The sequence below is a fragment of the Lygodium microphyllum genome, chromosome 5, assembly GCF_053477565.2.
Source record: "Lygodium microphyllum isolate KBCC chromosome 5, Lygodium_microphyllum_v1.1.10, whole genome shotgun sequence".
In the NCBI taxonomy this organism is placed as follows: Eukaryota; Viridiplantae; Streptophyta; class Polypodiopsida; order Schizaeales; family Lygodiaceae; genus Lygodium; species Lygodium microphyllum.
The window spans coordinates 126,056,702-126,082,606 of record NC_141139.1 but is presented as its reverse complement, the minus strand read 5'-3'; the positions used below and the strand labels follow the sequence as shown (position 1 = coordinate 126,082,606).

The window sequence follows — 25,905 nt, the reverse complement described above, 5'->3', positions numbered from 1 at the left end:
TTGTATTTCAAAGATAAATATGATAACCTATTAATAAGAAACTTGTCTAATATTATTTTTCTATGTCAAGTGATAAGATTATGTGAAGGAACCAGTGTCTAACGGGTTAATCAAAGAAGCTGGTTGTTACATGTCCAACTAATGTGTTAGGTAATTAAATAACTAAAACAACCCAAGAAAAGTGCAGAGGATGGACCATAGGTCCGTCCTATGGATGGGTGGTCCCCGTTGGCCGAGAACTTTTCTCAAATAGTGATGGATAGCAAGAAGATCGTCAAAGAACACGAACAACAAAAGCGTTGACCTAGAGTTATGATTAAACCCGATTTACGTTGTTTTAGGGGAACGGAATGGGACTATGCCTTATGGTAGAGAGGTTGAGCTTTGCATCCCTCTCGTTTCCCATTTTCTTGAACCAAGTGCAGCGTGAATCCACTTCGGACTTGGCGTTTCTGCGTAAAGTAGTTCGTTTGGGTCCGACGCTAGTTGCTGTTAGGAAATCAGCAATCAGGAAAACCGTAATTCAGGTCAATCCTAAGTGGAAACGGCCGGAATACTTCCACTACGTGGCAGACGCGGAAAGCCCTAGATCAAAAACCCCGTAACATTCCATGGGAGTGCCGAGAGGAGCTTTCTAGACATCCTTTCCGATGGACTGCTAAGACGTGTCCTGAAAATACAAGCGGACACGTTACAGTTGGTATCAAAGTGACCAACAACGGAATTGTTTTTATGAAATCTTAATAAGTTGAAGTAAAGCAAATGTTGTTGTCCAAACATTTCCTTACCTTCAATGCTGTCTTGCAGAATTACGAAGCATGGAACAAGTTCTTAGTATTTCGAATTATGTTTATGACTGCAATGCATTCTCCGCATTATTGACAAAGGGTTGAGATGATGAACATCTTGGAGAAAATCTATAATCCATCACCCTTGTACATGGAACGAAGATGCACGGGTATTTCAGGAATCTACTATATAGCCGCCCACCAGTTTGCTTATTTACAAACCAGCCTAAAGAGGATCAAGTGGTTGAAAGACCTGAAAGTTGTGAAGCTGTTCATTTTTGTGGAAGCTCATGTAAACTCAACTTTACATATTCAAGGTCGGAGGGTTGAGATGAAATCATATGTATACGAGGAAGTAACCCGTGTAATTCCCGCTGACAAGATTAAAGTGTTGGGCCGCCATGAGAAGAATGGATTCCAACGGAAAGGATATCTTGAACTTCCAATGACTTAACGATTCCTGAAGATCCATGACCCGGAAGCATACTATTATGCAGTTCCTGTAGATAAATGTAATACAATGTTGTTCTCCCCAAACTAAATGTAACAGTTGACTTATCATCGCAAGGAATGTTGTATTCCGAAAGGGCTATGCCCATATAAATACAAATAAGACTTCCTTTTATCAATGTCTGATTGTGCATGAGAATTGATAAAAGTTAAGTAGCTACATTTCTTACATAATAACAGAATTGAAGATGTAATCAATAATGATTATCGTATAATAACGTTAAGAAACCAATTCCAGGCACAACCCTAGGTACAGGTTCCTAGTTTGCCTCCTACATCAAGTATTGTTGTAATCCAGGAGAAGAAGTTCCTTCTCAAGCAGATTAATCCAGCCGAGTTTTAGGGAGAGGCAAGTCCGTCCAAGGGGACGCTGAAATTTGGATTGAATCCATGGAGGATTACTTCGAAGTAGCCGGTACTGCACGTGCCAATCAGGCTATGCTCACCAAGTTAAAGCTCACCGGCGAAGCCAGGCTTTGGTGGAAGCAATGGTGCAAGGATCAAGGGATCGCAGAGGGATCCGTTACCTGGGAGAAGCTAAAGAAAGCCGTGCAAGGAAGATACTTACCACTTGCATCCCGCACGCAGAAAATGAATGAGTTCTACAAGCTAAAACAGCTGGGGCTCACGCTTGATGCATACTATTCTAAATTTGTCTCACTTCTTAAGTATGCACTACAGATGGATATGACACAGCAGGTATCCAAATTTTTGTTGGTTTAAATCCACCAGTAAATAACCGTCTCGAATCTATGCGTCCATCAGATCTTCAGGACGCACTCATTTGAGCGGCGCCTATAATTTAGGAAGTGCATGCTAGACCAAGGGGTAACAAAACTTGGTCTTATAATGATCCGAACAGAGGAGCATTTAGACCTTAGATAAAGAGATTTCAAGGTCATAATCAGGGACAAAGAAAGAAAGCAAGGACTAATAACGTCAACAACTTTGTTCCTACTCAAAGTAATGGCTGAAACCTCCATTGTTTCCACTACAACAAACTCGGTCACTTCAAGAGGCAATGTACCAAGCTTGATGGGGGACACCGCTAAGTACCTTTCCAAGGAATGGGCCGTGGTCAAGGAGCTGCTACCCGAGGTAGAGGAAGAATCGCATGTATTTCCCATAGGCAAATGTGGGAAGAAGAAGAAGAGGAAGATCCGACCATGGAAGTAGAATTCGAAAGGGCGACAGTCCATGTCGCTCTACACAAGAAAGGCCCGAATCGCCAGTTCTCGGTGATTCAGACACTGTCAGACTATCAAGGTAAAAGTTTCAAGACCTTGATTAATTGTGGCAATACACATTCCTTTGTCTCACTAGCTTATGCAAAAAGATTAGGAATAGCCACAGTAGAAGCACCTACCTTGCTTGTGGAATTGGCAAATGGTCGTGAGGTTACTTGTACCAAGCAAACTGCTAAGGTGGAATTCTTTCTGGGAGGAAAGAAGACTTCGGTCAAATTCAGAGTCATGAATTTAGGTGTCCATGAGTGTCTACTCGGGATGGACTGGCTTAAGCCTAATGATGCCCACATTACTGTGGAAAGGGTCAAGTTTCCTTTCGAAACTTTGAAAGGGAATTAGTAACAACTCAAGGTGAGACTGGAGTGCCAAGAATCCAATTGGCCAAAGTATCTGGGATCATAAAAGGAGTCAGAAAAGGATTACATGTTTACTTGATCAAAATCAACAAGTTAGATCAGAAACAAGAGTCTAATGAAGGACCTTCTTGGCTAAAGGAATACGCGGACGTATTCCTTGAAGAGTTGACTGAACTTCTGCCTCAAAGAGAAGTGGATCATGAGATTAGGTTAGTAACAGGAGTTGCGCCAATTGCAAAGAGACCTTATAGAATGTCCATACCAGAAGTAATTGAGCTGAAGGAACAACTCAAGCAACTACTAGATCAGGGCTACATCCAGCCTAGCAGTTCACTGTGGGGAGCTCTAGTATTATTCCAAAAAAAGAAAGATGGGACACTTCGACTATGTATTGATTACTGAGGGTTGAATCAATCAACGGTCAAGAACAAGTACCCTATTCCTAGAATAGATGAGCTTCTTGATCATCTTCAAGGTGCAAAGATCTTATCCAAGATTGATCTCAGGTCAGGTTACTATCAGATAAGGATCAAGGAAGAAGATATCCCCAAGATGGCCTTCAATACAAGATATGGGCACTTTGAGTTCCTAGTTATGTCATTTGGACTTACGAATGCACCTGCCACTTTCAACAGGTTAATGCAAGATATCTTCAAGCCATATCTCGATGATTTTTTGCTTGTCTTCTTCGATGACACTTTAGTCTATTCTAAACATGAAGAAGATCATGAATCCCAACTTCAGATTGTCCTTGAGACAATGAGGTCACATAAGCTGTATGCTAAGATGAAGAAGTGTGCATTCTTCAAACGTCAGATTGAATACCTGGGATTCATAGTATCAGCGGAAGGAATCTCAGTGGACCCAACCAAGGTCAGAGATATGCTTGAGTGGCCAATACCAATATCTGTCAAAGAAATACACAGCTTTTTGGGATTGACAGGATGGTATAGGGTCTTCATAAAAAACTATGCTTTGATTGTAGCACCTCTGAGGGACTTACTAAAGAAGCAAACTTCCATTGCATGGTCAACTCCCGAACAAAATAGCTTCAACAAATTGAAGCAAAGTTTGGTATCAGCACCTATTCTAAAATTTCCAGACCTCAATATAGAGTTCGAGGTAGTAACTATTGCTAGCATACTTGCCTTGGGGTGTGTGCTCATGCAGGAAGGTCATCCTATAGCATACTCTTCAAGGAAACTGAAGAGTCATGAGAGGAATTATGCTTCACATGATCTGGAATTGCTAGCTGTTATCTATGCTCTAAAGCTTTGGAGACACTACGTGTCGGGCAATAAGTTTACACTAGTAACTGACCATAAGAGTCTCAAATGGATCTTTACCCAGAATGAGCTCAACATCAGGCAACGTTGGTGGATTTAAGTGTTGGAGGAATATGACTTTGAAATCAAGTACTGACCAGAAAAAGAGAATGTAGTTGTCGATACACTTAGTCGCAAGGCATTCCTTAATTCCCTAATCTTGTAGAATCCATCAAGAGCCAGATCTCTAGCTACAAAAGTATCTATGCCAAACAATCCTATACTTGAGCTAGATAGAGAGGATGCATGCCATGATCCCGCCTACCAAACAATGCTAAGGGAGATCTCTGTCAAGGTTCAGAACCAAAAGTTGAAGGCTAAGTATCATGAATTTTCTATTAATAGTGGATTTGTCTACTATAGAACAAGGCTGTGTATACCAACAAGCCAATCACTTAAGCAGAAGATATTGTGGGAAGCTCACGATTCCCCTTTCGCAGGACATCGTGGCTATGCCAAGACTCTTAATGCAGTTAGGAAGATCTACCATTGGGAGAGGCTCAAAGGTGACGTTCTCAAATATGTCACCGAGTGTTTTTCTTGTCAACATATCAAATCCAAACATGTCAAGATGCTAGGGAAACTGCAACAGCTTGACATTCCCCAAATGAAACGAGAATTCATCACTATGGATTTTGTTGTAGGCCTACCCCAAGTCCAGGGAGGATACAAATCCATCATGGTTGTGGTTGACATGCTTACTAAGGTTGCACACCTTATTCCAGTAAAGACAAACTATAAAGCCTCAGACATTGCAAGATTGTTTATCAAGGAGATATTCAAGATACATGGGTTACCTAGAAGAATCATTAGTGATCGTGATTCTCTCTTCACGTCACACTTCTGGAGAGCTATCTTTGAAGCTATTGGGACTCAACTCTATTTTAGCACCGCCTACCATCCCCAAATGGATGGCCAAACAGAGTGAGTAAATCAAGTCATCCAGGATATGCTTAGGGCATACTGCTGTTGTGAGCCGAAGAGGTGGATTCAATATTTGCCTTTGGTTGAATTTGCCTACAATACTTCGTACCAACAAAGCATTCAGATGACCCCTTTCCAAGCATTATATGGTCATGACTATTGAAGTCCCCTAATCTTCTCAGATCCAACCTTAAGGGTTGAAGCTTCAAGGCAGATGTTGGAAGAGAAGGATGACCAAATAAAGTCAATAAGATAGGACATCCAAGCTGCCAAGGATAGACAGAAGGCATACACGGATTTGAAACGTCAAGATAGAGTCTTCGAAGAAGGAGACATGGTCTTCATTCGCGTACGCCCTAAGAAGAGTTTTCTATCCTTAGGAGATTGCAAGAAGCTAAGTCCAAGGTATTTGGACCATACAAGATCCTCAAATGCCTAGGACCTAATGCTTATAGATTGCAACTCCCTGAGAACCTAAAGGTTCACAATGTATTCCATATCAGCTTATTGAAAATGTATGTACCTAATCCTAACCATGTACTTGATGACCAACAAGTTGTAATGCCTAGTCAAGGAGTCCTTGAACTAAGGCCTGACAGGATTTTAGATGTTAGGGAGAGACAATTAAGATCCAGAACCTTGAGAGAATGCCTCGTCCAGTGGAGAGATTATCCCGAGGAGGATGCCACCTGGGTAGATGAAGGCACTCTCAACCATCAATATCCCCGTTTATCTCGAGATGAGGACATCTCGATTCCTTTAAGGGGGAGAGAATGTAAAGTTCTAAATTAATTCTTTCTTCACGTGAACTAACCCTTGTAGGAAAGGGAGATAATGATATGGAAGTTGTTGGTAATTTCTTTGGGGATAATGCAAAATTTTTTTTCCCTTATACCCCTCCCCAGCCGACAGTCGTGCTAGAGAGGGAGAGGAATAGAAGGGCCAGCAAGCTCCTCGCTGGAGCTTGCTCGGCCTCACGGCCATGCGCACTGACACGAAGGAGAGGGAGGATTCCCCCTCCCCTCCTATTTAAACCAAGCATCGTGAGGTGAGTGGGGCAGCCATTCTGAAACACTGTGGGCTAAAGAGAGGGAAGGCAGATGATGCTGCCACCAGACGTGTGAGAGAGAGGGCTGGAGTGAAATTCCGCTGCCGCTTCTGGCCGTCGAGGGCTACCAAACCCTGTTGCTACCACCTGCCCCCCTCCCACATGGAAGCTTTAGAAGCTTCCTGGGTAGGAAGCTTCTAAGGGGCTTTCTTAGCCCCCTTTCACCCCTGTGTCCTAAAAACCCCCAAGGCCCCCCTTCTTATGCTTTTTGGAACCCCCCCTCCCCCGGTGATTTAACCTTTAAGCCCCTTTCTTATGGGCTTCAAAAACATTTTTACCCCCTCCCCCCCCACCCCCCCATGTCTAAAATCCCCTTTACCATGGGTGTTAGAACCCCCCGCGTTTATCCCTTAAGCCTTTAGGCTTTAAAGGTCTTATCACCCTTCCCCCCTCCCCCCCTGTGTTTAAAGCATTATATGTCCCTTCCCATAGTTGGAACCTAACCCCTGTGTTTTTTTTTTTTAAAATTCATTTAGCCCTCCTCATTGGCCTCGGAATCATTTCCCCCCTCTGTGTGTAAACCCTCATAAGCCCCTTTTCTCTAAATTTGCCTAAGGGTCCTTAGACCCTTACTTATAACCTTTATGGTTATTATTTTTCCTTGGAGCTCTTTTGCACCCTGTTTCTTTTCCACACCTTTCTATTCCCCATTTGTGCGAGTTTACAAAGACCATTAAGCCTTTCCCATGGCTTAATGGGTCTTAGTCGCGAAAGATTCTGAAACACCCCTTTCGAATTCCTAACTTCAAGGAGGGAGCCTACTGAACTACTTTCAACGGATGGAGCAAGTGGTGCGCAGATCGGATGTGGTACGCTCGCGTAGTGAATGCCGGAAGGTCCCCAAGAACAATAGAACTCTACTTTTTGCACAAATTACAAGGTAAAAAGCATGAAGGACATGAACAAGAAACCAATTGGGTGCAATCTTCCCCCATGCCTTGTGTGAGCGCTCCACAAAGCATGTATTTTATGTATTAATCATCTTCAAGCTCAAATAATAGCCCAAATTAAAAAATAGCAAGCTTTTAGCTTTTGAGTTTGCTTTAACACAAAATAGGAATAAAGCTAGTGGGCAGTGCCCAGAGAGTCTGGCATGCCCAATACAATGTCCAAGTAGAAATAACATAATCGTGCGCCCATGCGCATACAAAATAATAATAAATATCCAACGCCTCAATAAATAGGCGCGACAAAATATAGGCGTGGCGCCTATAAAAATATAAATGATAAATCGAATACTCGCTATCCTCCAATGCTTTCCTCCGCCACTGCTGCTATCTCTACACATCAACTGAAGCATTCACAATCGTTAGTAAAATAATACAATTAAATCGACAAAAGTGAATACCTAGCAGTCTTTAGCTACATAAATAAATCAACTGGTTAGAAATAAATCCTAACCTTAATTTATTACGAGTGCGCACTCTAAACTCATAAATGTTTATTAATTTAATATGCATTTTGTGGAATCACCCACTATGGAATCACCCATGTACACACTAAATTAATGAAACACCCGAAAAGGACAGGCGTCCCCATCAACTTCTCGCACAAAGAATCCACTTTGTATATGAGCCCCGGTCATCAAAGTTTACAGAATCCACCATAAAACCTCACGGAATCCACCGTGGCACGGAATCCACCGTGAAATATACCTCCTGGCATTATACCCCCGGGGTGGGATAGCAATTGACCTCAATTGCTATTAGCTCAATGTGGAGCTAATAGAGTGGGGAAAGCATTTAAGTCTCTAGCATGCATCCATTGTGCTTCTTCTACAGGATGGTTCTTAAATTTAACTAGATATCTAGAATATCTTCGGCCAGTTCTAGTGGTCATAAAATCAGTATCTATGATAGCTTCAGGCTCAAGTATTTCAGTCTCTTCCTCTAACAAAGGTGGGTTTTCATAAACAGGGTGTATAGGTAATTGGCCTCTAAATGGTCTTAATAAACTAATATGAAATGTGTTGTGAATTTTCCAGTGAGGTGGTAATTCTAACTTGAATGCATTGTCATTAATTTTATGAATAATCCTAAATGGTCCATAGAATCTAGGTGCTAATTTCACAACTGGGTGTCTATCTACACTTTGTAATCTACGTTTTTCTATTCTTAACCAAACATAGTCATTAACTTTGAAATTCATTGCTTGTGTTTTCTTATTGGCTTGTTTGGTATATGATTGTTGGGCTTTGGCAATCATGGCTTTAACCTCATCAAAAATATTGTTATGCATACTAGCAATATCATCAGCACTCTGAATTCTATTTGACAAAGATGCAACAGGTGTAGACAATCTATAACCATAAATCACTTAAAACGGTGCTTTCTTTGTAGATGTGTGTGGTGTATTGTTATATGCAAACTGTAATAAATGCAAATGTGTATCCCATGTCCGAGGTTTAGAAATAGTATAAGCACGTAAAAGATCTAGTATAGTACTATTAGTGGCTTCTATTTGTCCATTAGTTTCAGGATAAAATGCAGATGAGAAATCAATTTTTGTGCCAAGGTTAGCAAATAGAGTAATCCAAAAGTTGTTACAAAATCTAGAATCATAGTCAGAAATAATAACTTTTGGTAATCCATGGTTAGTGAAAACAGTTTTCAAAAACAATTGTGTTGCTTGTGATGCTATTAAACTTTTCTTACATGGAATGAAATATGCTTGTTTACTAAACCTATCTACTACTATCCAAATCATATCATGGTTAGATTTAGTATTAGGTAAACCAGTAATAAAATCCATAGAAATTTGTTCCCATGGTCTAGATGGAATAGATAAAGGCATAAGTAATCCATACTGATTACCATGATGTCTCTTAACTCTTTGACAAATCAAACATTCAGAAACAAAGTTAGATACATGAGTGTCCATATGCGGCCAATAAAAATCTTCAGTTAATGTTCATAAAGTAGATATGATACCTCTATGACCTTGATATGGAGGACAATGAATCTCATTCAAAGCAAAAGATCTGAATGGAACTGTAACACACAATCTCTTTTTTCATAAAACATAAATCCATCGTTATGAGATAATGAATCAATAGGAATCAAGTTATTTTGAACTAATTTATTCCAATCAGCATGAAAAGTAATATCCTGATGATAAGTATGTTTCATAGCAATCAAAGAATCAAAAGATATAACAGAAATATTATGAATGGCAAGTCTTCTACTTAATGCATCAGCCACTACATTTTCTTTTTCGGGTTGATATTGAATGATAGGATGAAAACTCTGGATAAAGGATGCCCATTTGATATGTCGGTCAAATATTTGGGGTTGGCTAAGTAAATATCTAATACTTTGCTGATCGGTCTTAATCATGAATTCAGAACCCATTCAGTAGTGTTTCCACTGTCTTAAGGCTTATACAACAGCTAGTAGTTCTTTGTCATATGTGGAATATTTCAGTTCAGAGGGTTTAAGCTTACAACTAGAATAGGCTATAGGATGATTGTCCTGCATAAGTACAGCTCCTATTCCTGATCCACTAGCATCAGTCACTACTAAAAAGAATGGTCTATTAAAATCAGGCAACTGTAAGATAGGGGCATGGGTTAATGCATGTTTCAATAAGTCAAAGGATTTCTGTTGATTATCAGACTAATGATAAACAATTCCTGTCTTTAGAAGTTTAGTCAGTGGTAAAGCAAGTAATGAAAAATTACATACAAACTTCCTGTAGAAACTAGCAAGACCAAGGAAAGATCGTAACTCATGCATATTTTTAGGTATAGGCCAATTCAATATTGCATCTATTTTCTTAGGGTCAACTTTAATTCCATTAGATGATACAATATGACCTAAATACTCAATTTGTGTTTTAAAGAATTCACTCTTTTCAGGATTTGCATACAGTTGATTATCTTTTAATAATTGGAAAACCAATGACAAATGCTCAGAATGTTCTTTCTCATTTTGACTAAACACCAAAATATCATCAAAGAAGACAATTACACAATACTGATATTTCAAAAATATATGATTCATCATTCTATTAAATGTAGCAGGTGCATTAGTCAATCCAAATGGCATCACTAAAAATTCATAATGATCAAACTGTGTCCTAAATGCAGCCTTGAATATGTCACTTATCTAGTCTCACCTGATGATAACCAGACTTAAGGTCTATTTTACTAAATATAGCAGATCCTTGCAGTTTGTCCATAAGGTCATCAACTCTAGGAATTGGATACCTATTCTTTACAGTGATCTTATTTAAAGCACGATAGTCAATGCACATACGATAGGTATTATTCTTTTTCTTGACTAACATAACAAGTGCACCAAATGGAAAACTACTAGGTCTAATCAATCCTCTATTTAGTAATTCCTCAACTTGACTCTGAATTTCTTTTTTCTCTATCTGGTTATGCCTATATGGTGCTTTGCAAGGTGGTTGTGTACCAGGAATCAAATCTATTTTATGGTCTTTTGGACGTGAAGGAGGTAAACCAGGTGGTAGATCTTCGCCAAAATAGTCTTTAAAATGTGCAAGAAATTCTTTATGCCTAGGATGCATATGATTTTCTTTGACTTGCAGTTCATTCACCCAAATGAGATAGGATTTACTACTTTTGCGTAATGCACGTTTAGCTTGAGTATGCGAAAGTAGTGGAAAAGCATTAGATGCATGCATACCATACAATGTAATATGTTTTCCTTGAAATTTAATATTAATTGAATGTGTGGAATAATCTATATCTGGGTTATGCTGATGACGCCAAGGCATACCTAAAATAATGTCACTGGATTAGAGTGGTATAACTAGAAAATTTCTTCTTTCAGTGTATTCACCAATTTGAATCTCTAAGTCATGCATTTCTTGTGTACCATTATACCTAGTGCCTAATAATGCTGCTTTAATGTGATAATGCGTAGGTACAGTCTGTAACTTCAATTCCTTTACTAACTTTGCAGAAATGAAATCATGAGTACTACCATTATCAAGCAAAATAATCTTTTCCTTTCCATGCACTAAACATTTCATAGTCAATAAAGAATGTGGAGTTGACATACCTGGTAAAGTATCCGAAGGAGTAGTAATGTCATCCTCATCTTCCATGAAATTAGGCATATCTTCATGCTCTTCATCTTCCATTGCTCCAAGGTAGTTGATATGGGCAGGTGGCTTCTTCGAATGGAAATTGGCTGCTAAATGTCCAAGCTGGTGGCATTTATAACATACTATAGGTTTGGCTTTGGTTACATTGTTTGCAATGGCAGGAAGTCTAGGGACATTAGGATTTGGCTGTGGAATAGGCTTAGAGTTTTGGTTGGCATTAGACGGTAAAGCAGGTGGTTTTGCCCAATTTTTATGGAAAGATGATGAACTGAAACGACCTTGATTAAATATTCTAAAGTTTGAGTTCAATTGCTGAGATCCATAGTTACCATTGTCTTGGAATTGCTGTGGACGTTTGTCTCTACCTCGCAGCTTGTCTTCAGTGTCGGGAGCTAATGAAATTGCGTCTTTAAGAGTAGAAGGCTTGAACATGTTAACTTCAGCGTAGTAATGCCCAAGGAGTCCGGACATATACTTGTGCTCGTGTGTCGCTTCAGGTACGTCTTCAAGCATGCGTAATTGGAGTAATGCATTCCAAAAATGCTCTATATACTAAGGAATAGGCTCATGATCCCGTTGTTGAAGAAGGTCCCATTGCTTTATAGCTTTCTCATGAAATTGTGGAGGAAGGAAATTCTACATAAACTTCTTCTTGAAATTCTCCCAAGTAGTGGAACAATTTATACTCTTGCGTACTAGAGTCCACCAAAGAGATGCTCTATCTACTAAATGATTAGTGACACACTTGATTTTATCTTTTTCTGCATAGGTTTCCTCATGAAAGTAGTCGTCAAACTGACTAATGAATGCAAGAATAGTTTTTCCCTCTCGAGTGCCATTGAAAGTACGGAATTTGAAATTTCTTTTACTTATCTTTGATTCCTTGCGGATGGTTTGAGCTTCGAGAGTTGCGTCGATGGTACGTCGGATAAGATCTTCAGATTGAGGTTCCTCTTTATCGGTAGACGATCTTTGTAAATTTGCTAATTGAACTTGGCATGCTTGCCTAGCTCGTTGTTCTTCATCCAATTGCATCATAATTAAGTCCAGCTTTTACTCCATCGTAGGTTCAGGTAGGTCGCCTTCAGCCATTTAATCATCCATATGTGGTTCCGTCATCCTGCAAAACTCAAAAGACCTCTCACTCTCAAAATCAAGTTAGTGGGATGAGCGTAGCTCAAGTTCGGGAATACAAGGCTTATGTATTTTTGGGTGTGGCTTTCACAATCTTTGAAAAATCTGTGTTTTATCCTTCTTCGTATGCTGAAAATGCTTAAGCAAACCTGCGTATGCATAGAGTACCTTCCAATTAACAACTTTGTAGTTCGGAGTTTCTGCGTAGGAACAACCTTTCTATGAGTTTGAATAGAAGTCAGATTTGACTCCAGTTGACTTATCTGACTTGCAGAGCACCAGACTAATGTGACTTGCAGAGTTTGTAGACTTGCAGAACTTAGTTGCTTTGTGTAACTTACAGAACTTGACTTGAAAAACTTGCAGAACTTGTAGAGTTTGGTAAACTTGTAAGACTTATGTGATTAAACTTCTTTTGAGCTTAATGGACTTAAGCTTTAGAAAGCTTAAGTTTGCAACAAGTCGAATCGATTTTTAGGAGGGGAGGGGCTATTTTTTTTGCCACCATTTGCTGACGCAACATGCCGCGGCCACAAATGATCAGATTTTCAACTCTAAGCTATTAAGTAAGCTTTAAGCTTACTTAAGCTTTTGAATTAAGCTTAATCTTTTGTTGGAGTTATGAAAGCTTATCTCTGTTCTTGACGACTTGATGTAGGAAAGATGGAAGTGGTCCTCCGCCTCTACAGACCGGTCCTTCGCAGTTTGATGATGGAAACAGGGGTTCTTGATCGCCAGGAATCTGCCTGTATCGACCGTTCGCAACGAGGTTAACCGTAGAGCCCGATCCTTCCAGGAGCTCCGCCTTCGCACAAGATGGGTAGCGATTGGAAGCTCTTGATCTCAGCTTCGCCCTGATACCACTAGTGCGTAGATCGGATGTTGTACGCTCGCGTAGTGAATGCCGGAAGGTCCCCCAAAAAAACATAATCATGCGCCCATGCGCATACAAAATAATAAATAAATATCCAACGCCTCAATAAATAGGGGCGACAAAATATAGGCGCCATGCCTAAGGTGTGAGCCTATCAAAATATAAATGATAAATCGAATACTCGCTATCCTCCAATGCTTTCCTCTGCCAGTGCTGCTATCTCTACGTATCAACTGAAGCATTCACAATCGTTAGCAAAATAATACAATTCAACTGACAAAAGTGAATACCTAGTAGTCTTTAGCTACATAAATAAATCAACTGGTTAGAAATAAATCCTAACCTTAATTTATTACGAGTGCGCACTCTAAACTCATAAACATTTATTAATTTAATATGCATTTTGTGGAATCACCTGCTATGGAATCACCCATGTACAGACTAAATTAATGAAATGCCTGAAAAGGACAGGCGTCCCCATCAACTTCTCGCGCAAATAATCCACTTTGTGTATGAGCCCCGGTCATCAAAGTTTACGGAATCCACCATAAAACCTCACGGAATCCACCGTGGCATGGAATCCATCGTGAAATATGCCTCCTACTATCAGCAAGGGAGTGATGGTGGAATTCCAAAGAGGAGTTGTAGAGCTGCTTCCACGTCCGAAAAACTACAATTGTAGAGCTGCGGGAGGGTCATCTCCGGGCATCCACGTGGATATCTCACCCCAAACCCAGGTTTTCCTTTCTAATTTTTATTTGATATTGTTGTAATTCAATCATGCAAGGTTAATTGTTAGAAATAGCATATATTTTTGTCCTAGTTGTTCATGAAGAAGAAACTTAGTCATTAATACATTTAATGGAACATGCAAAATAAAGAAAGCATAAACGCATTTCTAGCAAATAGCTTTATGCATTGAAATGAATTATAAACTAGATTATTATCCATTAAAATAGTATACTTCGATTAAGCCTAGAAGTATAAAATGCATCTCGTACTATTAACCCATATTCTCTTTGCAATGAATCATCATGGAAAGTGCAAGCATGAAATGATTCTTACGATGCATAAACTCTAGGAAAATATCATTTGTCAACAGCATAAATTATCAAGTAAAAGGTTACTTGTTTAGCATGGATTTTGTTTGCAAAATGTAGGAAGATTATTTGGAATTAACCTAACCTCAAATCAATAAAGTTTAGGATTGAAAAATCAATTTACAAATAGACAACAAATCATGTGGAAGTAATCTCAAAATTATCTTCTAGAGTTAATCAAATTGACATAAACTTAAAACACCTAAGCTGCGAAATACTCGTTGGGAATGAGTTAAATTTCAAGAAATGCCTATACCTTAAGTACTTGTCCACATTCACTAAATGTAGGGACTGTGAATTGTAATTGTAAAAGGAACTAGGGTTTGTCCTTGAGAATCCTACAAAGATGAAGCTTGGAAACCCTAGGTCTAACGACGTCAGCTTAAAGAACCTGAAACAGATTGTTTTGTGACTCCATAGTCTCATAGTTTGATGTAGCACTTGCGTAACAAGTGCGGAGTCATATGATCTTGTGATTGGATCACAAGGGAATGGCCAAGTTCTCGCAATGAAGTTGGCATATCCTTATGCAAGTTTTCTTGCAAGATAATGAATAATCATCCTAATTTAGTATCCTTCTTGAGTAAGGAAGATTGTTTGGAAACTAAAGACCAACTGATAAACTTAAGGTTTGACCAAGTGGGGTTAATAGGGTATGCCCTAACCTAGGATATAGGGGATTTTGCCAAGTTGCAAGTTATCCCGGATCGAGTGTTGGGCGCATTCGAAAGGAAGGATTCATTCTTAGCAGTTTGCCAACAAAAACGATCAATGGAAATGTTTGTGCTTGCTACAGATTTTAGAGCACTGTTTGGCTTTGTTTGATCAATGAATTAAAAGATAAATGAATATCTATACTTCAGGTTGAAGGCCTGAAGGGAGAGATAGCTTTAGTTACCCCCGACTGCCTGCCTAACCCTAACCAAGGGGGTTGTTGACCGCGCCGGGAAAGTGGACTGAACCCACCACAAGAGGTCTCTCCGTTGAGCGCTACTTGGAGCACGAGGATGCTTGGGTGCCAGGGGGGCTCTGGCCGTAAATCCCTTGCCTTTCGGGTCCTGCACAAGAGGCTAGCGTGACTCGGGATTGGATCTCGAGGCCTGCATACTAGTCTACGAGCGAAAACTTGGATTGGTAATCCCTATGGATTGCTGGATAGCCTTCGGGCAGATTGTGGATAAGCCTATGGACTGGACTCTTTGTATTTCAAAGATAAATATGATAACCTGTTAATAAGGAACTTGTCTGATATTGTTTTTCTATGTCAAGTGATAAGATTACGTGAAGGAACCAATGCCTAACGGGTTAATAAAAGAAGCTGGTTGTTACATATCCAACTAATGTCTTAGGTAATTAAATAACTAAAACAACTCGAGGAAAGTGCAGAGGATGGGCCATAGGTCTGTCCTACGGATGGGTAGTCCCGGTTGGCTGGAAACTTTTCTCAAATCGCGATAGACAGTAGGAAGATCATCAAAGAACACGAACAACAAAAGCGTTGACCTAGCGTTATGAGAAAACCCAATTTACGCTATTTTAGGGGAACGGAATGGGACTGTGGCTTATGGTAGAGAGGTTGAGTTTTGCATCCCTCTCGTTTCCCATTCTCCTTGAACCAAGTGCAGCGTGAATCCGCTTCGGACCTGGCATTTCTGCGTAAAGTAGTTCGCTTGGGTTTGACGCTAGTTGTTGTTAGGAAATGACCAATTAGGAAAACCCTAATTCAGGTCGATCCTAAGTGGGCACGGCCGGAATACTTCCGCTACGTGGCAGAGGCGGAAAGCCCTAGATCGCAAACCCCGTAACATTCCATGGGAGTGCCGAGCGGAGCTTTCTGGACATCCTTTCCGATGGACTACTAAGACATGTCCTGAAAATACAAGCGGACATGTTACATCTACCCATTTTTGGATGGAAGATATTAATATTATAGTCTACATTCTCAATCGGAGTTACAAAAAGAATCTTAAAGCCAAAACTCCTCATGAGACCTATTCTGGTAAGAAATAACTATCCCATATTTTAGAACTTTTGGCTATGAATATTATGCACATATTCCAAAGGATAAGAGAAACAAGTTAAATCCAAAAAGCCAACATATATCTTTATGGGTTATGGTGATGAGCAAAAGGCTTGCAAATTGTATGATCAACAACCAAGGGAGATGTGATGTGGTGTTCAAGGAGCAACCACATAAATTGGAGGAGGAGAATATAAGTACTTCCACCTTATTATCCAGTGAAGAAGTAATCCACTATGAACCTATCCCAAGAGTTGCCTCTACTCTCAAGGTGGAGGAAGTATAATCTTCACATGATGAGGAAAAAGTTCACCAACCTGAAATCATGCCATTGGAAAAGCTATTCTTACGATGGGTGAAGCAACTCTATGATCACAACAATCCTATGCCTACCACAACTGAGAGAAAGGCTAATGGACCAAGGAGGTCACTAAGAATAGAGGAGCAAAGAAAGGCTTTTGCTCACATATTCAATATGGCCTTAATGATTGAGATTATGAGAGAAGCAAAGGACCTAGTAAACTTGGAAGAATTACTTGTCAATCCAATATGGAGAGAAGATATAAAAGCTAAATATGATAGCATAATGAAAAACTATACTTGGGAGCTAGTGGATCAGCCAAAAAAGAAACAAATTATTGGCAGTAAGTGGGTTTGGAAGGTAAAATACAAGGTTGATGGCAGCTTAGAAAAGTACAAAAATAAATTAGTTGCACATGGATTTTCACAAGTGTTGAAGGATTTGACTTTTAAGATTCATTTGCTCCAACTACTAGAATGACCACTATTCATACATTACTTGTAGTCATTACTCATAATAAGTGACTAGTTTACTGAATGGACATCAAATCAATGTTCTTCAATGGTGACCTCAAGGAGGAGATGTACATGGCTCAATAACCAAGGTTTGAGATCCCCCATTCTCAAAACATGGTTTGGAAGCTCAAGAAGGTATGGTATGGGTTAAAACAAGCCCCTGGAGCATGCTACCAGTGGATATATAAATTCTTTCTAGGTTTGAATTTTAGAATACGTGTCTTACTTGCTAATTTGTATGTTTACAGGGATAGCGAAAAGTTTGTAGTGATTTTCTTATATGTGGATGAACTTCTTATTACAGGTGAATATGAATTTATCATCCATTAGACTCAAAAGGCTTTCAGCTCTAAGTTTAAAATGATAGACTTGAGCTTGTTGCACTATTGTTTGGGGATTCAAGTTTAGCAAGAGTCTTGCAAAATTTTTATCTCTCAAAAGAAGTATGCATGGGAGATCTTAAATGCATTTGGCATAACCAAGTGTAAGGAGATAAATACACCTATGGAGGTCAATGTGAAGTTATCCATTGAGGATACATCAGCACTACCACACATTGGGAGATACATGAGGTTGGTTGGTAGCCTCATCTACTTGCGTAACACTAGGCTAACTATTACTTTTGATGTTGGGGTTTTGGGCACGTTCTCAAATAATCCTTGAGGAAGTCATTGGGGCAGGGATATGGATACTCAGATACTTGAAGGAAACTCTTGATTATGGTATTACATACAGTTCTAGAAGTGCTCTTATGGGGATTAACCATAACTCAAATTGGGTAGGCGACAATGGTTTTAAGATATTAGTTTCTGGATATTGTTTCTCTTTTCACGTTTAAGATTTTTCTCTTGGATTAGTAAGAAGCAACCAACTGTGGCATTGTCTTCTACCGAAGTAGAGTACAAGGCAAATTGCTTTATTGTATATAAAGCATTATAGTAAAGGAGGAACCTATGGCATATGGGAGTACAAGATGAAGATCCAACAGTGCTAAGATGTGACAGTTAGAGTTGCATCACCATTGCCAAAAATCCAATTCTTCATACATGCACCAAACACATCGAGATCTAGTATCACTATATGTGTGACTTGATGGATGATAGGATAGTAAAGCTATAGTCTACTATCCAACGGAGAAGATTGGAGAAAATATCTTCACCAAAGCTCTTATGAAGTATCTCATTTGAATTTATCTTCAAAGACTCAACATTTGGCCGAGAATGTAGTTCGCCTCTACGGATGGACATTGAGGGGGGGGTATTACATTTGCTCAATGCCCACCCTCCTAAGGTGCCACCAATGATTCATTGTGTTCTGAATTGTAAGGCCCACATTATGAGGAGAAGCCATATATGAGTAGAGACATTGGGTGCATCTTGACTTGTATGTCAGATGAGGTCTATATGATCAAATGGCAAAAAGGTATCCTTTGTGGATCTAGCTTTTGGATTAGATAGAGTAGTTATATTGGTATCAATGTGAGGCACAATGCATCAAGTTGCAAGGTGTGGGAGCTACTAGGAGTCCCTTTTTTGAGATTTGGTGGCTGCAAAAGTAGCCCCTGGCTAGGGTTTCTTAGGGGTGCCAGCAGTCCCCTTGAAGCGGCAACATCCCCAACTCGATAGTGAAGAGAATATTCCTTGGCTGACTAGGAAAGACTCATAATATGGTTAGACATGTCAATGATACTACCTTCCCTTACTATGAAAGGAAGACCCCTCTAAAGCCATTGTCAATCTATCTTTCACCCAATGAAAGTTCTTCTAGCTATCCTTGAGCTCTTCACCTATCATATATTTGGATCACCATCTAAGCTTCACAGTGGAAGCCCATAGATGGATATAGCCATGTTTGTATCACTCCATTTGAAATTAAAGTAGTCTCTATTTTTCTCATATTTGTTGTGTGTTCTCTAGTCCTTGCTCACATTTTGTCTGCTATGCCATGTAATTTCTATACCTAATCCTCTTTGAGTTGATTTAATTTGATGAGGGTAACTATCAAGAAGTTGTGCTCACCAAGGATACTAATGATGCCCATGTATATTTGGCCCTTCTTTATTGTATCTCCAAACAAATTCTTCTAGCAGTCACCATATGTCAGACTTCTCCCATGCTTTGGGTGAAGCTTTAGATGTTATAAAAGGCTCCTTTGCCTATGCATGTTGTCATTCTTCATGGATATCTCCAATAGATGAAGTTCAAGTCAAAGGACATTATTCAGTATGTCTTACTTTGTTGTCGCATGGGATACGCATGGGAGTTCGCAAAAAGTTGCTCGTCGCACGGACGCTTTGCAAGACGGAAGTTCTCCTTCTCGAAGTTTGCTTGTTGCAAGAACACTATGCAAGAAGCCCTCTACTCTTTTCACAAATACAAGAAATTTAACAAGAAAAAGAATAAGATAAGGAACTCATATTAAGATTTAAGAGGCCTCATCAAAGATTCAAGAAGCCTCTTTGATGTTACAAGATACTCACATGGGATAGAACCACACAAGGCCTTCACTTTCACAAGAAGCTTCTCATCAAGAATTCAAGAAGCTTAACATGAAAATAGGGTAACATAAGCTTTTATTAACGTTCATTGCAAACTGGAAGGCCTTAAGGGTTGAAAGCTTTCGAAAAGCTTTACTTCGTTCTGAAAAAGCTCAAAAGTGTTAAAGCTTTTAGCCTTCTCAAAATTCTTCTCTACCCGTGACTGATAAAACGTTGCCATGGTTGCGTGTCCTCTTCTGCCGTTTTCTGCGTCATCAGTCGCGCCAATGCCTGCTTTCATAATGATGATTTTTCTTGTCAACAATTACCACAGGCCGCCATTATTGCACCGTCAATAGTCGTCATCCAAATCGTTGAATAGGCCGCCATATGCCATTATCAACGGCAGTCATGTTATCATTCAAATCGTCACCTGCATCAAGATTATCGGCAGCCATTGCTCGATCTGAGTATTGAGAGAGAAAGGGGTGAAGCTGGCGATGTTGTATTCGCTCTGGAGGTAGGAGACATTCAGAGCAATATAGCCAGCTACTGCAAAGTTAACAAATTTGATTTCCAGTATGATGAGTTGATTCGAGCCCCGCTTGTGTCCGCTATTGATAGAAACGGCACTGTCAATGGCAACGCCAAGCGTTAAGCTAAAAGGTCAACGACGAGGCGGCCATCAGAGAATCGGCCGATGGGGTGGTGGAAGTAGGTCTCGTCGCAGCGCAGGTTCCCTGAGAGGAAGTTCGTGCCGTTGCTGGCGATGAGGGCGTTGCCCGCTTCTGTGAGACAATCCCCGAAAGCAAGAATCGCACGGAAAGCTGTAGCTGCGGCCGGCGCTGCAGTACTACCTTCGCCATGGCGATGATACATATCATTATCGGCATGAGCTAGCTGCACTCGGGACAGTGCAATTAGAACCATCATCAAAAGCTGCATGGCCGCTGGTGCCGGCATGACTGACTCTGCCATCAAACTGATCACAATGATATCGCGCCTCTAGTTCTTCTCGTCTCAGTCTACTGTCCGAGTGGGAATAGCAGAGACGACAGTCTCGGATCCCTTCTATAAACACCTGTGTCACTCGCCTCTCAACAGCCTGGCCTTCAGAAGCCACTTGATTGACATGTACGCTGGTAATGTTTGACGAAGAGTTTGATGACAATAAAGCAGGTTGGGGCTGCGGACGTTTGATTTTCACATGCTCATACCCAACTCTTGCGGCAAGCTTTCATCTTCAGTATAACGATGTACAACAATTCGTGATGCAAACCCCTTTTGTCTCATGATCTGGCAGATCCCCCCAGGTTTGTTTGCTATCATAGTCACCAACAAACCCTTGCTAGATAACAATGAATCAACTACAGCATGCGATCAATGACAGCCCTTCCTCTAGCACCACCAGCCTAAGGAGAAGCAATCCCACTAACACCAACAACATCTTCTGGTGTGGGTACATAAGGAGAATTAAAAACCAGCACATCAACTGCTCCAGCTACTTGTTTCATAAGTCCCAAAACCATATCTGCAACAACTACATCAGCATGGACATGATGGGCTTTAAGAGTTGCGTTGTGGTGTTTACTGCAGCTTGCACTAGTATCTGCAGCCAGAAATTGCACCTTTCCTTTGGTATCACCAAGCATAAGTGCAAAAGATGTAATAACGTAGCCACTACCACATCCAACTTCCAAACACAAACTTTGTTCCAATTCTCTCAGATTTGTTTGAGTAGCTAGAGAAGAGCATCAACAATGGTGAACTTTTCAACATTATTTGTCGCATCCCATATAACCATATTCATGATCTTGCCTATGTCTATCATAATCAAAAGATCTTTTTCTTCCATGGCCTTTAGAGCCTCAATGGGAAGTCTAATGGGCTACAGTACAAGAAGTTGCAGCTCCTCCCCAATAAGTATACTTGACTCGAATTCTCTTTCATCATAATCCACTCCATGCTTGAAAAAAAAACTCATCTATCTTTGTAAGAATTATCGAGGCTTCTTCATGAGACCTGTGAAAATTTCATCATTTTCTTCAAGGAATCCTCACAAATGATGTAAAACTTATGACCTTTCCCTTTGATCCTTAAGCCTTCGAAATGGATATTCCTTTCATATGAACCTCTTCTTCTATGCAATGTGCCCTAATAAGAAAATATGCTTTGAAATAGAATTTCGTGCTCATCCACTCATGATTTGATAAAATATGCAATGTTGGATCCATGCAATGCAATCAATTAAATAACGCTCACACGAAAATTATGGATGCAGTGAAGAATTGTGCCTAGCCTAACTACATGTGCTCGTGCTTCATGCAAAACACTCAACAAAAAACAAATTCCTAATGACACTGACTAATGAGTTCAAATTCCTATCGAAAAACTCTGCACTCAAGTTCATAGTGGTGGACGCACAACGTAACGATTGTGTCATATAGATACATGACCATCTTAGCCACATGTAGTCTCTGCCCTTTGAGAGGCTCATCTTGTGGAGACTATGCTCTGCAAGCTTCCTCTAGATTTTGATAGAGAGGCTAATGCTTTGGGGGCTTAGATGTTATTAATACCTGCTTGGTTTCTATAGATGTCCTTAATGTTGCTTGAGCATAAGAGGTCTTTGAGGTTAAAGGGCAGACTTCGATTATAGTGTAGTAGATCCAATGAGGCTTTATAGATTTAGTAAGGGGTGACAGGAAGAAGAAGTCAAAGGCCTAGTATTATCACTTTTGTAAGAAGGGACATTTGTGCAAGGATTACAAAGAGTTAGTGGCTTCAAGGAAGAAGTGTTACAAGATGTGGATCCAGAGCATGACACAAGCTATGGTGGATGAAAGATGAAGACCAAAATCATAATGACACGGACAAGTAGAGACAAACTATTACACAAGTGAATTAGGTTTCAAGTTGGAAGCTTGGACTCATAAACACAATCTTGTGTAGGATCGACAATGACAAGACACTTAACTGAAGGTACAAAGCATCATGACATTGTATTCAATTCATATAAGAGTGATAGTCAAGTACAATGCTTTATAGAGTTTGGGTTGTTCCACTTTCCTCACTATGCATATGGGATTCGGGATAGCTCTTCCTTGGAGCATACATCATTTGTCTATTTTTCAACAACCCCCCTCAAATGATGAGTCTCTACCCTTGCTGGCTTTTGTCTCCCCCTAGATGTATACATGGACTACGAGACTAGCTCTTTGGCAACCTAGTAAAGTTAAGGCTTGAAACTTTACATCTTGGTAGAGCTTTTACATGTACTATGGGAACCAAATTCCTTAGAACAATCTGTGAAAGTTGTTGATGGTAGCAGAAGTATCTTTTTCTTCTTCTTCATTCATGAATTGACCTTGGTGGTGGTCATTCTACATAAGTTATGCTCTTTTTTTGTGAAAGCACTTAGTGGCAATATGGCCAATCTTACCACAATAATGACATCGCATCAGACTTCTGTTGTCCGTGTTCAATCCTCGATCTCTTCCTTTGGGTCCAATAGCTCTTTTGGTGTATAGGAGATTTTCCATTGAGATGGTCTCTTTTACATCTTTGTTTTTAAATTTTCTTTCTCCATCAAGGAGTGAGTTCTCAATATCTTTGAGTGAGAGACTAGGAACATTACTTAGAGTGGACACAAGGTTCTCATATGGATCCTTGTTTACACTTGCAAGCAGTACGGCTATTGCTTCATCTTCATCAATATTCTTCTTAAGAGTTGCAAGCTAGGTTTTTACGCTCTTGAACTTGTTAATGTGTGTGGTTCTAGAAGCACTATCTTTGATATCTAGTTTATAAAACTGCATAAGTAATTTTACCTTTGAGTTCTTGGCCTGGGTACCAAACATTCTGTCAAGTTCCTCCCAAGCAGTTCTAGCATTTCTAATGTTAGATATATGATGTGGCACATTATCACTTAGTCCCTATGCAATGATGCCTAGTGCCTTGTTATTCATTTTCTTCCATTCTTCGCTTTTGAGCTGGTCTTCTTCAACGAATTGGTTTTCATCATCTTCCCCCTTGGTATTTGCATTATCTTCAAACAAGTCCCATTAGTCCTTTCGCATGCAGTGATACATGGTCTTCTCCTTCCTCCAAGAATGAAATCCTTCACTATTGAGTTTAGCTATTTGCTCAAGCTGTGCCATGTTGCTAAAATTTAGTTAACTAGCAAAAGATTGTATTATAATGTGTCAAGAGACATAAGAGAAGCAATGTCAAATTGACACTATTTGAGTGTTAATGGATACTAGTCGGTACTTGATCTACTTTCTCTCACGAACTTTGTGGATAACTTCTGAGCTTCCTCAATCACTTCCAGAATAGTAATGAACTTCAGAGAGTATTTTTCATTGATTAAAATCAGTGTTGATGACTTCACTGAGAAGAAACTATGAAGAATGTCAAAATTTGAAGCTTTGGCTATGGTATCCTAGATTAGGGTTTAGACACAGGTCTGGGTTTTTACTAATTTCATGAGCTACAGTAGATCATTTCCAAATAAAAATATATAGAAATGTATCTCTCTTCAATCTCTACAGAACCCCTATGGTCTTGGCAAGAATCGCGATGCGTGAAGAGAGAATTGACTGTTCAAACGAAACCAGATGTAGATCAGCCAACATCTTCTAATTTGCGCAATGCTGAGTAATTGGGTGGCCAATGTCTCATTGTAATGTTCTAGGTAGGAGCACATGGAGTTTAGGAATGTTTTCTTAGAAGAGACCTTGGAGAGATATGGCCTCTATGTGGAGATACAACTCCTCCAAGTCATGTGGGTGTTGTTGTCCATAGACACAGATATGGCAGCAACTTCAAAAATAGGCAATGCACTACAAAAAAAAGGCTCCATAGACACGCTTGTAGACACAATATTTGAACTGTGAAAAAAAATGTCGGGTGTGTTTATTACCGCGTCTATTTCTGCATCTACCATATCGCGTCTAAAAGTGCGCTTATAGTCAGAGTTACACGCCCACGTAGATGCGTATATAGAGACGCGTATTGACGTGCTACGTAAATATATAATCATATTTATAAAAAAGTGGATATTTTCATATTGTGCGTCTATACATGCATGTATCTACGCATCTAAAAATGCGTTTATTTTGCAAGTTTTTGACGAGAATAGACATGCATTTATCCTGCAATTTAGATGCGCTTATAGACGCGCAAAACAGAGGTATGAAAAAAAAAACCAAAGAGCATGTGGCTTTGCATGCTCTCTGGTTTTTTTCCCCCCATCAACATCAAATTGTATGCTTAGGAAAAATAGAGAAAGATTATTTCGAAGATTGGATACTGAAAACAAAACAATGTATGTAGAATACGAAATTTCATATATATAGATGAAACGTTTTTTCATTATGAGTTCTAGTGCTTATGACATCATGGTCGCAAGCACTAGCTGAAAGTAATACATATCAAAAATGAAAATTACAAGCCAAGGGGAGGCATGCATGCATGGGGCTCCTCTATATCTCCTTAGAAGAGGCATCATCATCTCTACCACTACCGCTGCCTGTGCAACTGCCGTTGCCGCCAACGCTACTGCTAGTCTCCCCTTCGCTATCCTCAACTACATCAGGGTTCGCTTACACAAAGGATTAAGGTATATAAATACCATTACAAACAATAAATTAGAGTTATCTATATTTTTCATGTACAAAATAAAACATACCTCTTCTGGTGGTGGAATCCTCATGGCGTGATTATATTTCTCCTCTGTTATGAGTCCCTCCTCGTAGAAATGCTGCCAAGTGGACGCTCGGTTATGACCTCGATGGTAGCCTACCTCTCTAGGAGTAGGCATCCTACCAACGATATGATACTACAAAACAATTTGAACATACAACGTATTAAAACACACTACATAATGAAGTGAAACAAATTACAAAATTTAATTTAAAAAAAGAAATCAAATAATACTTACAAACTCAACCTCCCATGACTCCCTGCCACCCGATCCATAATGCGACGATCCCATGGTTGCCATCTGGATACGTCACGCCTCTGCATGCTGGCGACTTGTCATTTTCTCCGCTGCTCTTGTCTCCGCAATGACTCCTTAGCTCGCGCCATAAGGTGAGACCTCTTGTTATGAAGCACGTCTCTCACCTTTGACCGTCCCCAATCATCT

The 25,905-nt window shown here is 39.8% G+C and overlaps 1 pseudogene; it reads right to left on the bottom strand.

The window, feature by feature from the left end:
- Positions 1–20,957: 20,957 nt before the first annotated feature.
- LOC148036373 (uncharacterized) lies at positions 20,958–21,609 on the bottom strand (annotated as a pseudogene).
- Positions 21,610–25,905: the final 4,296 nt, after the last annotated feature.